General features: G+C 41.8%; 1 protein-coding gene across 8 annotated transcripts in view; it reads right to left on the minus strand.

The window, feature by feature from the left end:
- Ppp2r5c (protein phosphatase 2 regulatory subunit B'gamma) overlaps window positions 1-14,041 on the minus strand; it is a 144,623-nt gene that overhangs the window by 36,006 nt on the left and 94,576 nt on the right. The gene's annotated exons all lie outside the window — the stretch shown is intronic.

Genomic DNA, 14,041 nt, shown 5'->3' on the forward strand with positions numbered 1-14,041 from the left:
CAATGTTTTCCCATTCTTTCTTTCTTTCCTTCCTTTCTTCCCTCCCTCTGTCCTTTCCTCCCTCCCTCCCTTCCTTCCTATCTATTGATAAGGTCTTCCTATGTAGCCCAGTTTATTTATTTAAAAAACAGATAATTTATAGATTATCTATAATAATAATAATAGATTATTATTATTAAATAATAATATTTAGATACAAGGTCTTCCTATGTAGCCCAGGCTGGCCTGAAACTCATGATCTTCTGCCTTGGCCTCCTGAATGCTGGAATTACAGGTGTGTACCACCAAACCCAGCTGTTTCTTCTTCTTTTTTTCTGTCATTGACACCCAGCTCCCAACCTGGACATGTCTTGTGATGGCACTAACCGTAAAAGCCCAGAACACTGGTGTTTGTCCTGCCTCTGGAGAGGGGAGCTGACCTGAAGAGTAGTAGTGAGTATAGGGACACGCAATAAGGAAAAAGTGCATGCAATGAGGAAAAGGTGGTTGGAAATCCAGAAACAATTAAAAATCTTTCAGTAAAATAGTTATGTTCCTAAGATACAAGTAGAAAAAAAAAAGTCTAAAACTTAAACCCCAGTGCCAGTCTGATTCTCAATGGTATCAGATCTCCAGTGATTTTTGCCTTTAGGGACCACAGCCTTCCTCTGCAAGCCGGGAGTGTGCACATGGTACTTCCTCAGCAGACAGGGGACCAGGGTAGGAAGGGTTTCTCCAGGCACCACACTCCCAATGCTCAAGTGTGAGACAAGATGTGACGAGCCCAACCTTAAGGAGAAGCCACATACACCCTGAGCAGGCCAGCAGTTCCTCCCAGGTTTGTATAGGGACAGCAGAACTGCTCTGTCACCATCAGCCACCTCACCGGGCTCTCAGTACCTTGTAGAGCTGTGAGAGTGTACACAGAGGAAAGTCAGAGTTGAGTTTTTAGCCCTCTAGATCTGGGCTGGCTGTCCTTTTCCTCAAGGCCAAATCATGGGGTGAGGTGTTGGGGGGAGGTGTCCCAATCACCTAGAGCTGAGGGTTACCTAAGAAAGGAGACAGGCACTCTTGCTGCCTGGTCAGGAAGAGCTGCAGGTTCAGCCAGGTGCCAACCTGGGTGCACCGCGTGGCATGGAGAGAGCAGAAGCACATGTGGTCCTGGGAGGAGACAGAGGCAGAGGGCAGTGCAGTAGCGGTGGGGGCACCCATGAGACTGCAAGGGAGAGATGGCTCACACATAGAATGGGCAGCTGCCCCTCTGGAGGAGGATCTTTAATACTGCTCCAAAGGGACAGGCATCCCACAGGAAGGGACTGCACACTGGTGGAGGCCACAGGCAGTTATGGAACAAACAGGCAACTTCTCTCTTGTCTGCTTGGAGGAAGTGAGAGGGGCCCCACCTCAAGTTCCTTATGGGGTTGCCTTCAGGGAGGGATGCAGATGTGATTCAGAGACTGAGATGAAAACATTCAGCTAGATCAGACCCTAAAACTAGAGATGACTAATAAGTTATAGTCTGCCCAGGTCTGCTTAGAGGCAGGAAGATGTGCTGTCACAGACTGTGGTCAAAAGCAATAGTTGACAAAGGAAAAGGTACCCCAGTGTGACAGTTTGTCTCATGTGCCAACTTAGCCAGGCTGGAGTGCCCCATTATGCAAGCAGACACTGATGTCGTGTGCTTGTGAAGGTTATGTGTACATGTGGGGAACAACTACCATCAACTGATTTTGAGAGAAGGAGATTACCCTTGCCGATGTGGGTGGGCCCAACCCCATCAGGTGAAGGCCCCATGAGGGAGGGAGGTTCCAATTGCTCAGCTCCCATCTGCCTGCTCTCCTGCTGTTTCTCTGGTAGAACCTTGCCTGGAATATCCTGTTGGTTGGGATTCCTTAGCTAGTGATGGCAGCTTCAAGCTGCAGCCCACTGCAGTGCTGTCAGTTGCACTCTGCTGACTGTGAAGGTAGCCAGCTATCCAGGTCCTGAATGCTGGGTGGGGTATGCTAGGTGACAAATGCCACCTTGCCCTGAGTACACACATCCTCTTTTCAGTGCCTGTAATAGTCTACATGCTCCTGGAACTCCTGCTGTGGCCATATTTGGAAATGGGGTCTGTTATGTATGGTCTGCAACTGAAATGTCCCCAAAAGGCTCATGTGTTCAATGGTTGGTCCCCAGCTGGTGGTGCTACTGGGAGATGGTGAGAGAGATGGGTCCCTAGCATGTGCCTTTGAAGGGTATGTTTTCTCTCTGGATCCTCTCTCTCTTTCTTGTTATTTCCTGGCCACCATTAGGTGAGCAGCTTGGCTGCTCTTGCCACAATGTTCTGCCTCATAATGGCCCAGACACAATGACGCCAAGTGATCAAGACTGAAGTCTCTGGAACTGTGAGGCTTTTTAAACCTTCCTTCTCCTTTTTTTTTTTTTTTTTTTTTGTGGTACTGGGGTTTGAACTCAGGGCCTACACCTTCAGCCACTCCACCAGCCCATTTATGTGATGGGTTTTTTTGAGCTAGGGTCTCAAGAATTATTTGCCTGGGCTGGCCTTGAACTGCAATCCTCCTGATCTCTGCCTCCTGAGTAGCTAAGATTACAAGCATGAGCTACCAGCACCTGTTTTTTTGGTAAACAAAACAAAACCTGGGCTATAAAGCCCAGGTTGGCCTAGAACTTCCCATCCTCCTGAGTGCTGGGATTATAGGTATGCACCATCATGCCTGATTAATCTTTCTTCCTTTAACTTGATTTCTCAGGTATTTTATCATAGCAACGGAAAGTTAACACAGGGCCTCAAAGAAAGCAATTAAGGTAAACGAGGTCTTCAGGGCTGGCCTCCCATGCACTGGCTCAGAGGAAAGGCTGTGTGAGGACAAAGCATGTCTGTGAGCCAAGAAGGGCGACCTCAACAGAACTGCAATCCTACCAGCACCTTGATCTTAGACTTTTCGGTCTCCAGAACTGTGCTATTCTGTTAGAGCAGCCTGAGCTAACCCACCTCCAACTAGGCCACACTTCTTAAAGTTTCTACCACCTCCCAGTAGCACCACTAACAGCTGGGACCACTGTCCTTGAAAGTGACCCTGCTAGATCCAGGAAGTTTTTTTTATTGGCTGCTCATATAAGAACAAATCTTGAACTTCTAACTCCAAGCCTTTCTTACTACATGACATTTCACTGATAGTGCTCATTTCCAGAAAAGGTTGAAGATATGACAAACTAGTATCTTTAGGAAAAAAGGAACAGAAAGTAAATGAACAGTATGACACCTCAAATTACTCCTGGGTTTCTAACCTAGTAACTTTTCTTAGCACAAAAGCTTCAGGGGCCAAATCTGTGTAGGGCCACAGTTAACAAAAGCGCTGGTGCTAATGCCAGCACAGAAGTGTCACCTCCAGGATATGTGGAGTTCAGTCTGAGGGAGCCAGGGATGATGATCTTCAGTGACGTCGTGCCATGAAAACCACAGGGAATCTGAGGTCTTTTGTGGATCACACTGATTTGTTACAACCTTGTAACTGAAATATATAGATTCAGAGTACCCATGGAGGCAAGGACACAGAGTCAGTACCACGTCATCCATGAGACAGTCAAGATGGCACAGTTCTTATCTAGAAGGAGGACTCTAGACTGATGTCCTGCCTGGGTTTCCATGCTCCCATCTGTTGAAAGGAATCCTTTCTTCACTCTGGGCTGTCTGGAGGATCACACAGAAAGTGTCCAAAAGCACTTGTCAAGTGGGAAACCATGATGCATTGACAACTACCAGGACTCAGAGTTTTCCAAATGCTTGCAACTGTGTTTCTCTGATCTCCTGAGGCCAGTGACAGCACAGCATGCACATGAGTGTGTGCTGTGGATCCACTTCATCCAAAGCAGCGCTCCTGACACTGCCATTTTCAGTGCCTAGGCCACTTGTGGACATTCTCCAAAGTGCCAAACTTATTGAATTGGATGCAAACCAAAACAGCTTCAGAAGCAATTTTGTGGAAAATTCTTATGGTTCAGCAATTTTGTGCAGCCTTTCTGTACCTGCATTACTCATTACTAATGTGTGAAGTAATAAAATACTTACGCCATGACATAACTGCAGCTCAATGAGGCACATAGAGATTTTAAGATGTGAAGAGATATTCTCCAAAACACAACACTGATCATTTAATTCTAAAGGCACTAGGAAAGACAGGCTTGATTACTCAGTTTTCTGTTGGAAACCACAGGGCTAGCCTTTGGGTACTACCCCTCTCAGTTTTATCCATGTGAGTGGGATTTATAACAGAAAGTTCACCAAAGGCTAAGTGATGGCTCCTTTAGAACCCTCTTCCTCCCATGTGTATCCTATGAATATTAGGTTCTAAGAGTCATACTGCTAAAGATACATTTCTGAGATGTATACGATATACCTAGAAAATAAACAGACACACAGAATGACCATGGCAGCTGGGCTAACATAGAAGGACCACCAGATACAAAAACCAAAATACAAAACAGAGCAGCAACCTCTCCATCAACACTACGCTACCAGAAACTAAAGACTGAAAGACATCACAAACACTAACATGAAAACTAGACAGTTGTAGGAGTTAGTGATCTAGTTCTACAGCCTAATGGGGAAAGCTCAGAAACTCAGATGAGGTGCGCTAAGAATACTGAAGCATGGTAGAACCTTCTATTCCCCAGTGGGTGATGACATCCTATCATATTGAGTTGGAACTCAATTTCCAACTTGAATGCAATTTTGAACATAAGCTTAACTGAATTTTGAGGAACTCAATAGGCTTAAAACTGCCCCTTTCCTCATTGGTACAGTGAATACACAGCACTTAGTAGGTCCTCAGATACTTGCCTCGAGTAATGTATCCTCTGGGAAAAGCACACATCAGTTACCCTGTTAACTGCAACACCCAGTAATTACCTGAAAGCTGTGAAACATGTCTGATTAAACCTTTAGCTCTCAGCTGTAATGTAATTACAGTCCTAATTGGGTCCCTAATTATAAGCTCTTCTGTGACACTGTACATTTTCTCCAGAACATTTATCTCAAATATAACTGGATGATCAAGTAGTTCTGGGTTGACTGTCTTCTTCCTGCCCTCCCTACCTCCCCCCCAGAAGGAGCACTCAGTAAACACTCCAGGTGAGTGAAAATAGAGCCTTGTTTCCTGTGAATCCAGGTTATCTTATTCTCCATGGGCAGAGCTGTCTCAAAGAATGCAATCTTCCCTCCAAACAGATAACAGAATATGATATTTGAGAAAAAAAATTCTACATTTAATATTCTTTTAAAAAATAGCTTGCTATCTTTTTTTTTTTTTTTTACAACCTATTCAAATATAAGTTGAATGGTCCTGGTCTGAAATGCTTGGGATCAGAAAGAACTATTTTGGATTATTTTTAGATTCTGGAATATTTACATATGTTTTGTATACTCTTTATGCACATAGCCTGAAGATATTTTGAAAAATCTTCTTTTATCCACTTCATTTACTTAATTTTATACAATATTCTTAGTGTGCCTACATTTTGACTGTGACCAATCATATGAGGTCAGGTGTGGAATTTTCCACTGGTGGAAATGTACAGATATGGGCGCATTCTGGATTTTAGATTTTTACATTAGGGATGCTCAACTTGTATGTTCTAAAGTAACAGTTGGAGACATCAGGGATATAAAAACCTCCAAAATCTTTGTAGAATACGTAATGGAAATTTAGTCACAACTTTCCAAACAATGACTATTTTAATTTTTATGGCTATTTTACAACTAAATATGTAATACCATCTTACTTCAGATTAGCATTAAAGACGATAGTCATTTATAATTAGGTTTATGTTTATCCCAAAATTTTTGTTTTTGAGAATAAAAATTTTATCCATGATAAGTAATAGTTTATAATATTTATAGGCTTAGTTCAACTAGTGTAATTTAAAATTAACAGTGGATTGGGAAGCTTATCTTAAGTTATTTACTATGAGTCAAAGGTTAGCTTCAAATAGATTCCAAATGATGTATTTCCAATATTTTATTATAGCAAATTTCATGTAAAAAAGTTGAAAGAACTGTACAATGAATAGCTATCATCTTGACTTTATCATCGGCCTTCTATTTCACTTTCTTTATCACATATATTGACTGGTTGTACAGTAAAATGTGAAGGGTTAGGAATGGCAGAACAGTATACTCTGCCTCACACACACAACCTAAGTGAGGAGAGACGTTCCAGAGCAAATTAGTGGGAACAGGCAGGTTCTCAGTCATGGGCTAGTATAGTCACCCATCAGTATTCAAGTCGTCCCTTACAGAAGATGGTGTAGCATTTGCACATAACCTATGCATGTTCTTCTGTGTACAACATAAGTGTTATGTAAGTGGCTATTATATTGTTTAGGGAATCATGGCAAGCAAAAAAGAATCTGAACAGGTTTAGCACAGATGTAATTTTTTTTCTAAGTATTTTTAAGCCTTGGTTGAATCCAAGGATATGGAACCCATGGATAAAGAGGGCCAACTGTACTGGGTTCTTATTAGTCCATTTGGGTGGTTTTATTTTCCCTACCTTTGGTAGTTGTCTCATGCAAATTTACTTATTGGTACTTTGCTGAGCATGGCAGACCTGTACTACATGAAATAGTAAAGAAAAGTCCTTCAAGGAGAAGGACCCTGCCTGCAGATGGGCATATGGAGCTATACAATGCAATGACAAATGTTGGAAATGGCAACTATCCAGATCAATGTAAAAGATTTTTACAAATTATTTCAATTTCCTTAAAAGATAATTGCTTAAGGGCTGGTAGCATGGCTTAAGCAGTAGAGTGCATGCACAGCAAGCCTCAAGCCCTGAGTTCAAACCCCAGTACCTCCAACAACAAAAGATAATTATTTAACACAAAATCAATCATGTTTTGTGGGGTTTATAACATGAAGTTAAATGCATGACAACAATAGAGAAAGGATAGGAGAGAAGAGATGAGGGAAAACTGCTATAATTTTTTTATGCGCTACATGAAATGGTATCTTCATCACCTGATGGTACACAAAGATGAAGTTAAAGATGTATTCTAAAAAAGTTAAATAAGAATTAAAATCAAGCAATAAAGAGAGTTATAGATACAAAACCAAAGGAGCAGGGTGCCAGTGGCTTACACCTATAATATTAGCTACTTGGGAGTCTAAAATTGGGAGGATCACGGTTTGAGGCTAGCCCAGGCAAATAGTTCATGAGATTCCCCCATCTCCAAAATAATCAGAGCAAAGTGGACTGGAGGTGTGGCTCAAGTGACAGAGCACCTACTTTGCAAGTGTGAAAACCCTAGTCCAAAAGAAAAAACAAGTCAACAAAGAAAGTAGAATGGAACTGTAAAGACTACAGAACTGATTCAAAAGAAAACAAAAACAAAAACAAAAAAAACCCAAAAAACAAAGAACAGATCAGACAAACAGAAAAAAACTAATGTTGGGGAATGAACCTAGGGCCTTTTGCATGCTAAGTATATGCTTTACCAATAAGCTACGTTTGAGCCAGGTGGTTTATTTAAACCCCACTATATCAATAATCACAATGAAAGTGGTTCAAACCCCCCAAATGAAATCAGGCAAAGATTGTCTGATGGGAAAATAATAATTAAAAAAAAGCAAGATACAACTATATGCTGTCTACAGTGAGTTCACTCTTAAGTAAAAAGACACATCACTAACACCAGTTAAAAGAAAGCAAGAGGGGCTAGATTAATTAGCAGATGAAATAAATTCCAGGGACACAGGCAAGGGACAAAAAGAGTCATTATGGTAAAAGTCAATTCAACAAGAGGATTCACACTAAATCCTCGTGCACTGAACAACATGAAGAACTGCTTAGAAAAAAGGACAATGAACAATTACAAATAAAATTAATAAACAGCCCTATTTACAATGGAACCAGAAAATTAAATACCATTGCATATGCCTAAAAATACATAAAGCATCTGTATGTTGAATTACAAAACAAAGTCCCAAAAGTGAGGACATGCATGCCCTTGGAATGAAGGGCTCTTGCTATTAAAAATGCCAATTCTTAGCTGAGTGTGGCAGCAAACACCTGTAATCCCAGGTACTCAAGAAGACGAGGTAGGAGGATCCAGTGTTCCAGGCTAGTCTGAGCAAAAGTTAGTGAGACCCCCATCTCAAAAACAAAATAAAAACAAAAAGGGCTGGGCTGGGGGGTGGTGGCGTAGCTCACCCTGGGTTGAAGCAGTTAAACCTTAGGTTCAACCCCTAGAACTGTGAAACAAGCCAATTCCCTCCAAACTTACATTGTTATAAGCACACATTTCTTTTATAACTTCAAAACATAAAAAAAAAGGGAAATCTCAAAATTACACAAACAAATCTCTAAAAAATGGCTCACAGATTTTTTTTTATTATCATAGTACTGTTGTACTTGGGGACTCTGTGACATTTACAAAAGTTCTTACAATATATAATAGTTGAATTCACCTCCTCCACCATTCTCCTTTTTTTTTTTTTGTTTGTTTATTTACTTGTGGTGCTGGTGATCAAACCCAGGACCTTATATATGCTAGGCAAGCTCTCTACCACTGAGCTACATCCCCAGCCCTCCACCATTCTCCTTTATCCCTCTTCCCCCATTCCTGGAATAGTTTCAACACATCTCATTTTTCCATTTTCATACAGGAATATATAACATTTCTACTACATTCATCCTCAGCTCATGATATTTAAAATAGAAAAAAAAATCTGGATTTCAAAGAGTACTTTTTTCATCTGTTGTTTGTTTATTCAGTGCTGGGGATTGAACCCAAGGCCTTAAGCATGCTAGTCAAGCGCTCTACCACTGAGCTACAACCCCAGCCCTTTGTACTTTATTTTTAAATCTAATTTAGTTTGTCATTGATGTTTGCTTTTTAAGTGATGTTGTTATAACTTGAAAAAAAAAACAACTAAGCAAAAATGAGTGATTTAAGTACTCACTTGAAATAAATTTGTAAGCTCTTTGAAACTTTACTGGTTACCATACTACCCCTTTTCATTCAGAACATTCTTTCCTTTCTCATTTCAAAACTATCATCACCTTTACAACAAGTAATATTTTCCAGAGCACACTGTAAACGTCAGATACAAAAATAGAGAAGGGAGGTGTCCAACACTAATCCATAAGTGGAGCACAAGATGACCACGGGGACCTGGGGAACATGGACAACACACCCTACGGAGAGCTCCAAGGCCCACAAAACTTGCACGTCCACATTTAATCATGTACAGAGAGTAAGGACTAAAATAACGGATGAGCTCATTTTCTCTGGAACCCAACGCAAGTCCTGGCATGAATAGTACTACCATCATCCCACACACAGACTGCTTGTTTTAGTGTTTGTTTGTTTATTTATTTATTTAGGTACTGAGAATTAAACTCGGGGCCTCTATAGGCAATCTACCACTTGAGCCTTTTGCTTTTAGTGTGTTTTTTAGATAGGGTCTGGAGCTCACTTTGCCAGGTTGGCCTCATACTTCCATCCTCCAACCTCTGCCTTAGTGGCGATTACAGGCATATGTCACCATACCCGACTTTAAAAAATGTTGATTTTTAGTGACAAATGTGGTATATAATCATTATTAAATTTAAAGATAAGAGCTGGTGGAGTGGTTCCAATGGTAGAGTACCTGCGTAGCAAGCACGAGACTCTGAGTTCAATCAGTATCATTAAAAAAATACAGAAACATACAGTAAAAGGGGAAATTGACATGATCATGCTATCCAAAGGCAGGTATTAGTAACAATTTGGGTTTTAATGGGTTTATAAAATGGAATCAATAAACCAATCTGTGGCATTAATGATTCTTTAGAGTTGTGTAACTGGGCAGTGTATAGTATTTTATGACTTCCTTTTCTCAAATTTGATTTTATTTCTATGAATTTATTTTTATGTTACAAACATGAAATCACACTTTAAACTATTTTTTTTTTTTTTTTTGGTGTGTGTGGGGGTGTGGTACTGGGGTTTGAACTCATGGTCTCATGTTTGCTAGGTAGGTGCTCTACCACTTGAGCTCCACCAGCCGTTTTTCTGTTGGGTATTTTTGAGATAGGGTCTTGTAAACTATTTGCCCAGGCTGTTTTCAAACGGCAATCCTGATCTCTGCCTCCTGAGTTGCTAGGATTACAGGCGTGAGCCACCAGTGTCCGACTCAGACCATGTGTTTTTAATCCTCCAATTGCTATTTAACCTAATCCTTATATTAGATTAAATATATTAACTCTCTATGAAGTACTTCCACAGCGTAACTTTCTGAATAAAGAAACTGAAAAGTTAAATGACTTCAAGGTGTCAAGAGTCTGGAACAAAAATCTTAAATAAAACCCTGCCACCAATCTGATAAAGGAGGGTGCGTTTCAGTGGCCCAGGTAAGTGGTCTGTAAAGCCTTGGAATGGTCACTTTTTGGCCCACTTTTGAGGCCGAGAGGAAAGGACACTTGAATAAGAACTTTATTGGGGCCTACCCAGCTTTCCATAGGCTTCCCTTTCATTCTGTAAGGCAGAAGATCGCTACAGCCTTTTGTCTACTGCACTAACCCAAACTCACAGTCAAGCTGTTCGCTTAAAGCAACACTATCAGTGGATGGAAAGTTGTAGATAGATGTGACCATTTCATCCTCCCTTCTCTGGGGAAGTCTTCTTCCTCAATTCCACCACATCTCCATTTTATACCTCCTTCTGTTCATTCTTCATAGAGCAGCCAGAGCAAAGAGTATGGCCCCAGCCCTCCAGGCACAGCCTCCCTCCCACTTCCCAGGTTCTGGACTTCAGCCTCACTCAAGTGGGTGCCTGCAATTCACTCAAGCCCAGGGACGCCTCCCTTTCTCTCTGTATTTGCCTTTGGAGGGCCACCCTACTGGGCACTTCCCCCTCCATCCCTCTTGCTCCTGGTGAGCCAGCCCATCATCCCTGACAGCAAACAAGACTCCCTGTGTGTGGGTTCTCCCTCAGACCACTCTGCATCATGACCATCTGCTTTCTGGTCTTCTCCCTCAGACAAGTATGGGCAGGCTCTGTGAGGGCTGAGAATGTACTGGCTTATTCACTTGGAGCACCTCATGAGGCAGCATGGTGCTAGAACCCAGCAGGTATGTAATATATGCTTCCTGAATGATTCAGTGAGTGCCATGGGCCATGTTCTGTTAAGTGATCCAGCATAGGCAACTGGGGAATTCCAGAGAGGTCCATGTGACGTAAAGTGCCTCTGGCCAGCTGATCATCTCAACACTGACCTAACCAAGTCCTTTTCTGGCCTCAGGTTACACTCACCTGAGTGAGTGTAAGAGCACCTGTCAGCACCCAAGTCTATGCATAAAACTGTGCATCAAACGAACAAGTGCTGTGCTAGATTCAGTGGAGGAAATGCAAGAGCATAACTTTTTTCTTTGGAAATTTATAGTCTAAAGATGAGCAGGAAAACTGTTGAAAACAGGGTGGTTTTTTTGTTTTTGTTTTTTTTTTTTTTGGTGGTACTGGGGTTTGAACCCAGGCCCTTGTGCTTGCTAGGCAAGCTCTCTATCACTTAAGCTACACCACCAGCCCTGTCCATGCCTTACTTTTGAAATAGGGTTTAATGTATGTGCCCAGGCTGACCTAGGCCATGGTCCTCCTGTCTGTGTTTCCCCACATGCTGGGAATGGCAGGCGAGTGCCACTGCCCCGGCCATTGGTTGAAATGGGATTTTTGTGAACTTTTGCCCAGGTTGACCTTGAGCCACATTCTTCCCGAGAACAGTTTTGTGGCATGCCTCTGAATGACGTGGAGAGCAAGTGTACACAGACTGCTGCTGCAAGCCACCTCTGAGGTCTGCTGCCACAGGGCCGGGGTGGGAACTTAGGCTTCTGACAAGCTTCCACTTTTTGGTCTCAGGATCCTGTAAACTCCTCAAAATTAATGAGGATCCCAAGACTTTTTGTTCATGAGAGTTGAATCTATTGATGCTTACTGTGCTGGAAAATAAACCCGAGGAGTTAAAAAGCAGCAAGTATGTCCTAATATAAATAACAAACATTTGTGAGAACTGTATTTCTCAAAACATAAGGAAGAGTGGCACTGCTTACCATTTCTTCAAATCTCTTTGACGTCTGGCTTAATGGAAAACACTTGGGTTCTCCTACTGGTTGCTGTCATCAGGTTGTTCTGGCTGACATATAAGCAGGACCTGTGCCTTATTGAGGTATGTACTGAAAAAGGGGAGCATTTAACAGGTCTTTTGGGTAAATGGACTTACTTGATAGTACACCAAAACTTGACCACTGGCAGCTTGTTACAGGTGAGCTGTTAGGTGGACAGTGAAACCTTATCAGAAAGGATCTGCCCCCTCTTCCATTCAAACCCAGTGGTCTTGCACTTTTTTTTTCTTGGTGGTCCTGGGGTTTGGACTCAGGTCCTCATGCCTGCTAGGCAGGCTCTCTACCATTTGAGCCACTCTGCCAGTCAGTCTTGCACTTTGAATGGATTTCTTGCTATGAATGATTTTGTTATGTCATTTGTTGATCATTTGGGAACACTGGCTTGTTGAGTTACACAGATCTTCCAAGTGGTGTGCCTCTTTATTGTATCTATTTAAAAATCCCATTCATTTGTATAACCACTGAGCTCAAAATTCCTTCACAAGTTCAAATTTTATCATTGACAACAAATACTGACAATTATTTTCCATAAAGTACATTTTCTTTTTTAGTTTTTGAGAAAATGCCTGCTAAATATTGAAGTTTGACCAGCTTGTCTGTTGGTCATTTTTCAGGTAAAAATGGTTTCAATGAAAACCTTGGCAAGTTTTGCTTGCCACTCCACTGCACAAATGCCCCTCCAGACCACAGCCCCATCCTGCATCCCCAGTGCTTCATGCAGATGCCACATCTTTTTAGGCAGGGCATTAAAATGTAGTGAGTAATACATTAATATATCTTGCTTCAGCTAGACCATGAAGTGAAACTGGCTGTTTTTGTTTCTTATGGTGGGTGTGGGACTGTGAGTACACCAGGTCAGTTTAGTGCCACTGTCAGAAGCTGTACCACTATCACAGCTTCTGCACCATCAGTGCAAATGTCAACACAGTGAAAATGTCAAATAAAGTCATATCGTCATCATGGAAATACTTTTTTTTTTTTTGGTTCTAGGATTTGAACTCAGGGCCTTGCACTTGCTAGGCAGGTGCTCTGTCACTTAGCCATGCCTCCAGCCCTATCACGGGAATATTTTTGACTTCATAGATCCTCTGAAAGTGTCCCAGGGACCAGGAACCTGTGGAGCCACTGATTTGGATGAGAGCCCTGATTTAGAACATTAAAAGGAGACTACAAAGTTCTTAATTGGGGGTTTACTATAGTGGTAAGCCTGTACATGGTATAGGGGGAAGCCTTTGAAATCATATAAAAACTGGTGCACAGATCTACTCTTCAGATTTGAAAGGGTCCAACCCCAAAACTTAACTCCTTAAATACTGCAAACAAAGCACTTTTACTTTTGTCATTTCGAGTTTCTTAAATATACTGGAACTTGTTTTTGAGATCAGCACTATCAGGAAAATGTCCATGCCTAAAAACTGCAAAAGCAGATGTCTGCTTATATTTAGAATCCAACAGCAATGAAGAGATAACCATCCCTGAGAACTCCTTCCCTGTGTCCTGCTCCTTCTCTCCTTCCTCTCTCTGGACCTGTTTCTTTATCTGGAAAGGAAGATGGCCTGTAGGGCTCTGGTAAATGGCAGAGCTAACGTCTGTGGTTTATAAAGTACACAGCACTCATGAAAAGATGCTCAACCCCATCAGCTGTGAGGGAATGCAAATCTAAACCACAGTGACATGCCTTTTCACACCCACAAGAATGGCTAGAACCAAAAAGACAGAAAACAAGTGCTGGAGTCACGGAGAAACTGGGGCCCTGATGCTGCTGACCACAATGTGAAATGGTGCGGCCATTCTGAAAGCAGCCTGCAGTTTTTCAGACTGTCAAACACTCAGAGCTACACATGGCCCCACAATTCCACCCAAGAGAAATGGAAACACATGTTCACACAAAAGCTTGTACA

The sequence above is a fragment of the Castor canadensis genome, chromosome 3 (genome assembly GCF_047511655.1).
Source record: "Castor canadensis chromosome 3, mCasCan1.hap1v2, whole genome shotgun sequence".
NCBI classification, from domain to species: Eukaryota; Metazoa; Chordata; class Mammalia; order Rodentia; family Castoridae; genus Castor; species Castor canadensis.